This window comes from Vitis vinifera, chromosome 16 (genome assembly GCF_030704535.1).
Source record: "Vitis vinifera cultivar Pinot Noir 40024 chromosome 16, ASM3070453v1".
Taxonomy (NCBI): domain Eukaryota; kingdom Viridiplantae; phylum Streptophyta; class Magnoliopsida; order Vitales; family Vitaceae; genus Vitis; species Vitis vinifera.
In genome coordinates this window covers 3269157-3282431 of record NC_081820.1, presented here as the reverse complement: position 1 = coordinate 3282431, position 13275 = coordinate 3269157, and positions in this window count along the sequence as shown.

Here is a 13275-nt window from a genome sequence, read left to right as displayed (position 1 = left end):
TTGGTGATATAAATGTGAGAAAATAAAAGCTATGCTTAAATGAGAAAAACACCCAAGAGGGGGGTGAATTGGGTTTTTCAAAAACTTTTTCAACACAACAAATTCAAGTACAATGTAATAAAAAATAAAGAGATAGAGTTAGAAAATTCAAACTCGGATTTTATAGTGGTTCGACACTTCCTTGCCTATGTCCACTCTCCTCAATCTTTTAACCGAGTGAGGGTTCCACTAGCTTGAAGCTTCAACCAAGTTTCCAATCCTTTACACTTGGATTCCGACTCCAATGGGCTTTTACACAATCTCTTCAAGATTCAAACCTCTTGAAGGCTTTAACACTCAAGTTTTACAAGAAAGAATCCTTCAACCTAGCTCAAAGATAGCTCAAATATAAAACAAAGCTAGGATGACTCACAAGGGTGCACTAAAAGATATGCAAGTGATGATTTAATGCACTAAGAAAGAAATGAGAGTTTTTAAGGCAAGAACAAATAGGTAGACAATTGATCGCAAGTGTTCTCTATATCATAAATGAAGTGGAGCTCTCAATTTATAGGTTTCTAAGCTTGGGAGCCAAGAAAAGCAAAATGCAGCATCTACCAGTCAAGCTGGGGGTCGACCGGTTCACTAGCTGTTGGAGCATTTAATGCTTTGGCAGGTTACCATTGCCTCGACCGAACCTCGATCGGACCTCGACCAGAGGTCGACCGGGAAGGAGGAAACCTCAACCGGGAAGAGGAAGCTATTGGATGAGATAGAGTGTTTTTAGCGCTCCTCAACCGAACCTCGACCGGATAAGGGCAACCGGTCGACCGATTTCCCAACCGATTGAGCCAATTGGCTAGAGCCTTGATCGGTTTAGCCTTTTGGCCCCAAAAACCTATCTTTTTCAATTCCTTTCTTTTTTAACACTTAGGCAAGGTCTTTAGGTAAATTAATATGCCAATTTTGAAACGTTTTGCCTAAGGTACATTTGATAAAACTCGGGTTTTAATGAAATTGAAATTTTAAAGAATAAACCAAGTTTTCAAATATGCATGAAAAGGTATGAAAAACCTAAGTGCATCCATGCATTCATCTTACATTTGTTTCCTATGTTCAAAAGTCTCGATCTTGTATCCATTTGGTCCTTTGATGAATTTCTGAATTTATACCTGAGATTCTTTACCATTCAAACCAATTAATCACTTAACCATGATTTGTTATCATCAAAACCTGATTAGGGGAACCCTTGGGCTAACAATCTCCTTCTTCTTGATGATGAAAAACCTTGGTTATCTAAGAGAGAAAGAAATCTCCCCCTCAAACCAATCATGGATCAATCAATTTAAAATTTACCAAGATAATCAGGACATGCGAATTTTCAATAGGAAACAATGTAAATCATGAAAATAACATATCATATATATATATAGTAAAGTCAAATGTACACGAAATATAAACATATGAAACAAATATGACAATGATATGCATGTAGGTCTCCTAGATCCTAAATATCTCTCCCCTTTTGGCAACATAAAAAAGAAATGAAGGGGGTCTCGATGAAATCAAGGCTGAGGAGGTGGAAGTGGAAATATGGAGTGGAGGTAAGCCATCATCTCCTTATGCTGACTCTCCTGGCAACTCTCAATGCGCTCAATCTTCTGTTGGAGATTATTAAATGCAGCTTGCTGCTAATCCATGCGATCCTCCATACGCTCAAATCTATGCTACAGATGCTCAAACTAAGAAGTGAAGTCAGTCTGATACTAATCCATGTGATCCTCCATGGAGTAGAATCGAATATCACTGACTACTGCAAGCTCCTCCATGCGAGTGCCAAACGAGCTGATCTGAGATGATAAATCCATCCAAGGTGTATGATTAGGAGTGTGAGGTGCTTGATGAGGTGATGTCTCGGTGTAAGGAGGCTTAGTGAATGATGGATGAGAAGATGGTCCCACTATATATGTCAACTTAGACATCATCGGCTCTAAAAATGTGGCCTCAAACTGAACACCCTAGGACTGGAGTGGAGAGATGTCAAACTCGGGCTCTCTCTGCTCAAAATCTCTCTAAGGGTCTAACCCACCCTCCATCTTGCGAATATCGACCTCCTTCTCTACTCCGGGATGCACTTGTCCCTGTCCCTGGCCTGTGCTAGTGGTTGCTCAACTCTCTTAATCCAGGAGCCATTGGGGGCCTTCTCAAACTTCATCCGCCCCAAGGACTGCTCATCATAAGTATCATAAATACTAGGGGCATCGAAGTCTGTCTCTTTGCTCAACCCCGACATCCTTGAATACTCTAGTGAGGAAGTGGCCATAGGGGAGTACGTGGGTCGTGCTCTCGCAACATGATATCATATGCATCATCATCAGATACCCCATGTGAATCCGTCTCCCTGTCAGAATCGAGTCTATGAAGAATGCCTCAAGGTAAGAGACCTTGTCTCGGTGTCCGCCTCATGGCAGTAGGATGGAGCAGATCATGTGGTGAAGGACTCGGTTGCTCACGGTCAAGCTATGTGCCGATGGTTTGCCCATCCCCTAGGCAACTGCAGGGCCACACATCCTTTAAATAGTCTCTCTAGGCTTGAAACCCAACACAGTGGGCCAAGCCTTGGACTCATATACCTTGAGTCCAATTGGAGTAATGTCGAAAATGCGGCAGATGCTCTTTGAGTCTAGCTGGATCTCAACACCTCTAACAGTGGAAATAATCGGTCCACCAAGTCCATATGTCACTCGCAAATAGAATGCCATCACTAATGTCTAAAAAATCAGCTCTAAAATAGTCACTACAGGCAGCCACCCCATCCGTCTGAAAAGTCTCTCAAACCCGAAATGTTGTAGTTGGGAGAAATTAATATTTCTCCCTGGAACCACCTTCCTTTGAGTGAACTTCTGCTTGTACCTCTGATAATCCTCCACAGTGCTGAAGAGGGCTGTGTCAAACCTTGCCTTTTGGCGAGCCTCCATTTGAGTAGGCTGAGACGGCTCAGCAGGGTGCTTGCCCTGTACCCTAGAGGAACCCGTCTCTCTCCTAGGAGCCATCAGAAAATAAAAAGATGAAGGAGATGAGGCTGATGGAGAGAGAAGCACACACTCGAAACCTTAGGTGCGCAGAAAAAGAGTTGAAACCGACTGTGAAGCAAGCTGAAGAAGGGGAAACCGTCCTAAAACCGAAGCCCTAGGTCCCAAAAATCAATCCGAACCCCTCAAATTGCTGCAATGGCGTCAAAAATCTCTTCTAGGCAACTGAAACGGCAGAACACTTGAAGAACTAGAGGAAACGAGAGAGAAAATGAGGTGCGGGAGGGGTATTTAAAACGATAGCCTGACGAACCAGTCAACTAGTCGTGATCCAATCAACGCGATTTGACTTTTCTCATTTTATGCGTTTTCTCGTCTCATGATTCTCCTCTTGCCCTTTTCAATTGAAATTCCCAAATTTTGATGCCCAATGCCAAGGGAATTTGGATTTTTGGTCAAAAATTGACTGTTTAACTAAGTATATGTCTACATGATGCATATGATATGAAATTCATGCAATCAGATGGTATATTCATCAAGAATTCATTAAGCAATCATTAGATCATAAAGAAATCACCCCTAGTTGTCTTCTAATATCAACAAATTGTTATTCACTTAGAGGTTTTGTAAATATATCGACAAATTGATCTTTTGTGCTTACAAAATCAAGTGTAATGTCACCCTTTTGTGCATGGTCTCTAAGAAAATGATGTCTAATCTCTATATGCTTAGTCCTAAAGTGTTGCACGGGATTTTTTCAAATATTTATGGCACTAGTGTTATCACATTTAATAGGAAGATGTTCAAAAGACAAATTAAAATCACTAAGTGTTTGTTTCATCCAAAGAATTTGTGCACAACATAAATCGACTCCTATGTATTCGGCTTCCACCATTGACAAGCTACCGAATTTTGCTTCTTACTATGCCATGAAACAAGTGAGTGTCCTAGGAAATGATAAGTACCACTAGTGCTTTTTCTTTCAACCTTACAACCAGCAAAATCGTCATCCGAGAATCCAATTAATTCAAAGTTATCACTCTTAGGATACCATAATGTCACATGATGATTCAAATGAGCCTCTTCATGGGCTTATATAGAGCCAGGAAGCTTCTGGAGACTCTTAGAGTGGGAAGAGTGTGGAAGGTTCTAGAGATGCCTGGAGAAATCCACACAACTCTACACTATGGTGGAAGACATAAGAGGAGTCCACAACCTTCTAGAGAATTCCAGAGGTCTCTTGTATATTCTTGTATATAGGCTTGTACATAGAATGATGTAGGACATTCTAGAATATACTTGAATTGTAAGGAACCCTCCAAGGTTCCAGAGAGTTCCATTGGTGCCTATAAATAGGTGAGAGCCTCATTTGGCCAAGGCACCAAGCTAGTGAGTCTTCAAAGCACTTGTAAAGGCTTTCTTGAGTAATAAGAGCTTCCATTCTCTAAGAGTTGCCTACTAAGCTTCTTAAGCTTTCGAGTCGTGAGCATCTTAGCTTCGCAAGCTAAGCATTGGGAGCAAGGTTGACTTTGCAAGATCAAGTGTCTTGACTTGCCTAAGTGTCGCACAAGCTTAGTGAACGACTAAGTCCGTGACAATAAGCCTATGTCCATTGTCCCTTTCAAATATCTAAGAATTCTTTTTACGGCACTTAAGTGAGATTCTTTAGGACAAGATTGGAATCTAGCACACAAGCATACACCATACATGATGTTGGGTCTACTAGCGGTCAAATATAGCAAAGAACCTATCATGCCTCTATACATAGTTGAGTCGATGGATTTACCTTTCTCATCCTTATCAAGCTTGATGGATGAGCTCATTGGACTCTTCATTGTTTTGGCTTCTTCCATGTTGAACCTTTTGAGAAGATCTCTTATATATTTTGCTTGATTGATGAAGGTTCCTTCCTTTAGTTGCTTGATTTGAAGTCCAAGGAAGAAGTTGAGTTCTCCCATCATGCTCATTTTAAACTCACTATGCATGCACTTAGAAAATTCTTCACAAAGAGAGACATTAGTAGCTCCAAAAATAATATCATCAACATATATTTGAACTAAGAGCATGTCATTTTCTTTGGTCTTTATGAAAAGAGTTGTGTCAATTTTTCCCATTTTAAAACCCTTTTTCAAAAGAAATTTACTCAATCTTTCATACCATGCTCTAGGTGCTTGTTTCAAACCATAAAGTGCCTTTTTAAGTTTAAAAACATGGTTAGGAAAGTTAAAGCTTTGAAAATCGGGTGGTTGTTCAACATATACTTCTTCATTTATAAAGCCATTTAAGAAAGCACTTTTCACATCCATTTGATATAAAATAAAGTATTTAAAACATGCAAAGGCAAATAGCATCCTAATGGCTTCCAACCTAGCTATGGGGGCAAAGGTTTCTTCATAATTTATCCCTTCTTCTTGATTAAAACCTTGGGCTACTAATCTTGCTTTATTTCTAACAATTATGTCATTTTCATCCATTTTATTTATAAAGACCCATCTAGTTCCAATAACACTTTGATTTGAAGGTCTTGACACTAATTCCCATACTTCACTTCTTTCAAATTGATTTAACTCTTCTTACATAGCAATCATCCAATTTTCATCAACTAAAGCATCATTTATATTTTTAAGCTCAATTTGAGAGATAAAAGCAAGATTGTTGCAAATATTTCTAAGAGATGATCTAGTTCTTACCCCACTAGATGGATTACCTATAATTTGATCTTGTGGGTGGTTGGTTGATGAAAAATTTCCAATCTTTAGGAAGGTCTTGGCTTGATTCACCTTGCACTTGTTGAGGAGGGGGTAGTGCCAATGGTGATTCTTCTTTCTTGGGATCCTCCCAATTTCTTCTTGTTGCCTTTTATCTTCAATTTGCAATTTTCCCATGGATGTCTCGAAACCTAAATCATCATCAAAACTTTCTCTTTCTTGGAGAGAATGGTTAGATTCATAAAAAATAACATGGATGGGCTCCTCTATAACCGTGGTTCTTTTGTTGAAAACTCTAAAGGCTTTACTTGAAGTTGAGTAACCAAGGAAAATTCCAACATCCGATTTTGCATCAAATTTTCCAAGATTGTCTTTGGTGTTTAATATAAAACATTTGCACCCAAAGACTTTGAAATAGCTAATGTTGGGTTTCTTATTTTTCCAAAGCTCATAGGGAGTTTTCTTAAGAATGAGCCTCAATAATATTCTATTTAAAACATAACAAGAAGTGTTGATCGCTTTGGCCTAAAAATATTTTGGCAAATTGTTTTCATTAGCATGGTTCTAGCCATTTCTTGAAGAGTTCTATTTTTCCTTTCAACTACCCCATTTTGTTGAGGAGTTCTAGGAGTCGAAAAATTGTGGTTAATACCATGCTCATTGCAATAGTCTTCAAAATCAATATTTTCAAATTCTTTCCCATGATAACTTCTTATACAAGTAATTGTAAAACCTTTTTCATTTTGAACCTTATTGCAAAACTTTGAAAACTCATAAAAGGCTTCATTCTTGACTTAAAAATAAGACTCAAGTGTATCTAGAGAAGTCATCCACAATAACATATGCATAAGATTTTCCTCCAAGGCTTGGTGTTCTAAAGAGACTAAATAAATCCATATGCAACAACTCAAGAGCCCTAATTGTTGAAATTAATTTTTATTTTTTTTTGAAAGAGTTTTTGATTTGCCTTCCTATTTGACAAGCTTCACAAAATTTGTCTTTTTGAAAATTTATTTTGGGAAGGCCTCTAACAAGTTCATCTTTGTTGAGTTGGGAAATGAGGTCCATGTTAGCAGGTCCCAACCTCCTATGCCACAACCAACTTTGATCATGCATGCTTGAAAAGCATTTATCATGGCCATCATATTTTGAAATATTTATAGCATAAACATTATCACATCTAACAAGAACCACTTATCCTTCTTTGAACCCTACAAAATAAAATTCAAGTTGATTTAGGTACCCATATCTTTTTGTGTCCTTGAGGATTAGTGACCTTAGATTTTTCAATCCAAACCTTTTTAGCTTTTGCATTTAATTTCTTTTGAGAACCATTTCTTAAGGGACATGTACTACTAATGTGCCCTCCTCTTGCACAAAAGTTACAAGTGGTAGAAGGACTTGCACTTGAGGATTCTTTTACAAAGTAGTTTTTAAAATACTTTTGATTTTTTGAAGATTTGAATCCTAGCTCTTGTTTTTCAAAAACACATTTTTGACTAGCTAAAATCATTTCAAAATATTTTTGTCCACAAGAGAAAATTGAAAGAGAGGAGTGATTTTGTGCCTAGTTGGTGTACCTTGATTTTGGCCCTCAGACAGGAGTAATCAACAAAATTTATAACCTATATCACCATGTACTAGGATAGCCTCAGCTAGCATAGCATAGTGGCTCTAGGATCGTTCATTGGGAAGGGTTTTCAACTTACTATTGACATTAATTCAAAGTTGAATTGATGCTTTTTCATTTCAAGGTTAGCTTTAAAAGAAAACATAATCTTTGGTTGAAAAAAGATTGGTTTTAAGCTAACCAAAAATGAAAAAACGGAAATTACTTATAAAGAAAAGTATTTCTTAGAGTTTTAGGATCACTGGGGTTAGGTTCCTTATACAAAAATAGAGTTCTGGTCACTTGAATCTTTTCCTCACATTAGAGAATTAACATATAGTTATTTCTCTAACCGGTGTGGTACAGATGCTTCCCCTTAATGGGTTCAAACACTAAATCCCTCTCACTGATGCATCTTGCAATGGCTTGTGCCTCTCACCTAGCATTTACCATTCAAGGTGATCATTAACCTTGGATTTCCCTTCTCAAGCTCGCAAGAGATAACTAATGGATGTCTCCTTAGAGTCCAAAAGCTTACTAAGTGTTGGCAATTCTAGAGAATCCTACCTTTAAATCACCTCCCAAAAGCTCGTAAGAGGTAAATTAGTGCATCTCAATGGACGGAGATCACTTGCCCTACCAAGTGTTGGTCCAGGTGATTTAAAGGCGTTTTAAGTTAACTAAAAACATAGAAACCAATAATGGGTCACACTTTCTCTTCATTAATAATTGAAACAACAAAACTTCCAATTCTTGCATTCGGCACCTTACCCAGCTACCTTAGCTCCAAGAGACAAAAAGTCTAGCCACTCATTCTCTGATGAAACATCCTCAAAGCTTGTTTGGATAGTAAGAAAAATACAATCAAACCGAGTAGGTAAGGCAGAACAAAGCTCTGTATATTACTTCCTTCAAAACTATACAAAAGTTGTCTCTGAGAACAAGCTCTCGAGATGATCTGTGTAAAGAAAATTACAAACTATATATAAGAGGTTATTCACCCTTTTGTTCTTACTTATTAACTAAGGAATTATATGATTGGTGGATTACAAGGAGAAAATGGGGATTTAAACAACAAATATCTGAAGAAAAAAATCTAAAAGTTTCGGTCGCAAATATCTGGAAGCACTCAGGAGGATTTCGCAGGCATGTAAGATGGGCTGCAAAATTTTGCAAGCTGAAGGCCTCCATTTCGCAGCCAAAGGCTAATTTCGCAGCTGCGAAATTGGCCTTCAGCTTGGTGTGATTGACTTTCAATTGCTATAACTTCTTCATTTCAACTCCAATTCGTGCACTGTTTGAAGCGTTGGATTTCTAACTTCTCGAGCTTCAAAAAAACATATAGTATGCATGAAATGGACTCCAAGAAGTGCTCCAAAAGTGTCCAACAATTGCTGTCCTATTGAATTCTTCATGTTAGATTTCTCTCTTTGCTTTCCCTCCTTGCATTCATGATTTGCTTATGGCAAAGGACTATAAAGCTTCAAAGCTTAGGTTCTTCATGTACATGAGCTTCCAATTTCTTTGCCATGGATTCTATAGAACTTTCCTCAATCTTGGATTGCTTTGGTGATCAAAATACTATCAAAAGCACCAAAACTTAACACAATTTGATTAGAAACGATTGCAAAGGTCCTTAATATGCTAATTGAGTTAAAAGGTAATAAATACTACTCAAAAATGTTTAAAAGAGTTAATTACAAGCTACAAAATAACACTTTTTGAGTAGTAATCAAGGAGGTCAACCATTCATTTTTCTTTTTCAAAATCTCATTTTCATTTCTCAAAGTCTCATTTTCTTTTTCAATATGGGTTTTAGAAATTTCAACAATTGAAAAATTTTATTTCACTTCTTCAAGTTCTTGAATTTTCCTTTTGAGAGAACTATTTTTCAAACTAAGTTTTTCAAAATCCTCATATAATTCTTTAAAAACATTATGCATATCTTCATCACTATTAGAGTTTACCTCATCAAGTTCATCTATTGCCATGAAGCACATGTTTGCCACTTCTTTCTCATTTTCTTCTTCGGAGGATTCTTCATTTTCACTCCAAGTGGCCATCATTGCCCTCTTCATTCTTCTCTTGGCTTCACTTTTGTAGAGAGGACAATCATATTTAATATGTCCCAGTTTTTTGCATTTGAAACACACCAAATATCTTTTCTCTTCCTATTTGTCCTTGTCACCATGAGATGAAGATTCCTTTTTAGAAAGGTCTCTTCTGGAGGTGAACTTTCTTCCTCTAAACCTTTCACCCCTCATGTATTTGTTGAGCTTTCTTGTGATGAGGGATAAATCATCATCTTCTTCACTTGGTTTTTCTTCTTCAACATCTTCTTCTTCCTTAGTTGTAGCTTTGAGAGCTATGTTCTTCTTCTTTTTGTCTTCACCCTCTTGTAGTTTCTTTGCCAAATTGATCTGACATGTCATTAATGACCCTATGAGCTCCTTCATAGGTAACTTGGTCAAGTCTTTTGCTTCTTGAATTGCGGTGACCTTTGTATGCCACTTTGATGGGAGTAACCTTAATATCTTCATCACCTTTTCGGATTCCTTGTAGGTATTTCCCAATGCTTCAAGACCATTGACAATGTCGGTGAACCTAGTAATCATCTCAACAATAGTCTCATTTTCTTTCATCACAAAAAATTCATAGTTATGAACTAGTATATTATTTTTTACTCTTTCACTTGATTTGTTCCTTCATGAGTTATTTCAAGCAATCTCCAAATTTCTTTAGCCGATTTACATTGACATATTCTATTATATTCATTTCTATCCATAGCACACTGCAAAGTAAAAACAACCTTAGCATTTAATTGAAAATTTCTTCTATCAAGCTCATTCCATTCTTGCTTGGGTTTTGGAACCAAGACTCCATCAACTAGTTTTCTAGGAAAAGTTGGGTCATCTTCAATGACGTCTCGTACGTCTAAATCGGTTGATTGTAAATACCAAGTCATTCTAGTTTTCCAATAGGGATAGTCGGTTCCCATAAAAAATGGAGCTTTATGTTTTGTAAAATTTTCAGTTTAAGATGAGTTTAATGGAATAGCCATTTCCTCTTAGACGATTAAGTCTTAAACAAAAGGCCTTGCTCTGATACCAATTGAGAAAATAAAGGCTATGCTTAAATGAGAAAAACACCCAAGAGTGGGGTGAATTGGGTTTTTCAAAAACATTTTCAACACAACAAATTCAAGTACAATATAATAAAAAATAAAGAGATAGAGTTAGAGAATTTAAACTCGGATTTTATAGTGGTTTGAAACTTTCTTACTTACGTCTACTCTCCTTAATCTCCTAACTAAGTGAGGGTTCCATTAGCTTGAAGCTTCAACCAAGCTTCCAATCCTTTACACTTGGATTCCGGCTCTAATGGGCTCTTACACAATCTTTTCAAGATTCAAACCTCTTGAAGGCTTTAACACTCAAGTTTTACAAGAAAGAATCCCTCAACCTAGCTCAAAGATAGTTGAAATATAAAACAAAGCTAGGATGACTCACAAGAGTGCACTAAAAGATATGCAAGTGATGATTTAACGCACTAAGAAAGAAATGAGAGCTTTTAAGGCAAAAACAAGTAGGTAGAAAATTGATTGCAAGTGTTCTCTATATCATAAATGAAGTGGAGCTCTCAATTTATAAGTTTCTAAGCTCGGGAGCTAAGAAAAGCAAAAGGCAGCATCGACCGGTCAAGTTGGGGGTCGACCGGTTCACTAGCTGTTGAAGCATTTAATGCTTTGGCAGGTTATCGTTGCCTCAACCGAACCTCGATCGGACCTCGATCGGACATCGAACGGGAAAGAGGAAACCTCAACCGGGAAGATAAAGCTACTGGATGAGAGAGAGTGTTTTTGGCACTCCTTGACCAGACCTCGATCGGGCAAGGGCAACCGGTCGACCTGTTCCCCAACTGGTTGAGCCGGTTGGCCAGAGCCTCAACCGGTTCAACCTTTTGGCCCCGAAAATCTATATTTTTCAATTCCTTTCTTTTCTAACACTTAGACAAGGTCTTTAAGTAAATTAATATGCCAATTTTGAAAAGTTTTGCCTAAGGTACATTTGATAAAACTTGGGTTTTAATGAAATCAAAATTTTAAAGAATAAACCGAGTTTTCAAAGATGTATGAAAATGTATGAAAAACCTAAGTGCACTCATGCATTCATCTTACATTCGTTTCCTATGATCAAAAGTCTCGATCTTGTATCCATTTGGTCATTTGATGAATTTCTGAGTTTATACCTGAGATTCTTTACCATTCAAACCAATTAGTCACTTAACCATGATTTGTTATCATCAAAACCTGATTAGGAGAACCCTTGGGCTAACAAAATGATCCACCATTAAGCAACTAATGTAGAAGTCATATCTTATAATGTTAATGTATAAGATGATCATTATGGAATTAGCCTATGGGATGTCTATTTTGGGGCATCAACTGTGCCCGACTATCCATTAAAGAATTATTGTATGGGTGTTGGGACATCCATTACACAACAGTTAAACTTCCATGTGAATCATGTGGCAGAAATTTCATAGCCACCATAATTATGGGAAGGGTTATTTCACATTGAATGTGTCATGATGAGAATGACTCTCTTATAGTTGTGGGAGTATTTTGATAATCGTTTTACTTGTTATATCCACCAAATTTTAAAAATATTTAAAATTAAGGATTTTTTTTTTTAAATTGATGTTTAAAATTTTTTAGAGTAATTTTTAAGACACAAGATAAGTCCATTGGTGAGCTTACATATTTTTCTACAGGAAAATAAAATTTTTTAAACAACTTTAAGGAAATAAAAATTATGGTATTCTACAAGGAAAATCACCTATAATGTTATATTTTCTAGTTAGACTAGACATTATTTAAGTATTAAATACACAATGACTTTTTTTTTTGTTAATTAAATAATAACAAAGTCATATTGAAATTTTTTATTCTAAAAAGGCAACTATGTTATAAATACGAATAGGAATTTGTGGATGCCACCAATATTCTTGATATTAAACTTTTTAAACATCCATTTAACCTTCACAATTATTAAAAGGCATTTATTATACTTATTAATCTTCATCCCAGTTCTTTTTTGTGAAGTGTTTTGAGTAGCACTTGACAAGATGAAGAACATTTTAGAATTTTTTACATTGTATGCATGGTTATTTTTAATAATTCTTAAATTATGTTTTGAGAACAGTTTAAAAAAATATTCCAAATAGATTCAATGGATTTTTTTTTAATCAAAAGGTCACACCATGTGGAATTCTTCTTCCCATGAGGACTTTGTGCTTGTGGAATTTTTTGTCCATTGCACTCATGTCCCATCTATACTAAAGCCACTTTAAAATGTGGAGTTTGAAAGTAAAAGATCATGAATTTTAATGTGGTAGGCAAGATCATTAAATTATGGGATGAATTGTTATACATCAAAGTAAACAATGGTAAAGATGTATTAGTGGAAAGAGGAAGTCTACAAGTCATCATTAAATTATGGAATGAGTTGTCATATGTCAAAGTAAACAATGGTGAAAATGTATTAGTGGAAAGAGAGAATATTAAAAGTCTTAGTCTACGAGGGTAAAGAATTTCACCAATGGTAGAATGAAACAAATTATAAAACAAAAAAATCTCCATTGTTGATTTTTCTTGTAGTCTTGAAAGAAAGAACAAAAAATGAACTCACAATATGATGAATTCATTGAATCTCAAAACTTTTTTGCCACTTATTAAATGGCAAGCTTCAAATCCAACTTAATTGTAGCATAGGTCACATTGTAGTACCCTTTACAATGAAATTTATCTTTATATTTTTAAAGGCCATGTTTGTTAATAATTCGAGTTTGATATGTATATCATATAAGTCTAGGATTTTATTTTCATTGGGATAAAATATCCTAGGACATTATATCTAATGAGATATATAATATTATATTTATGCTT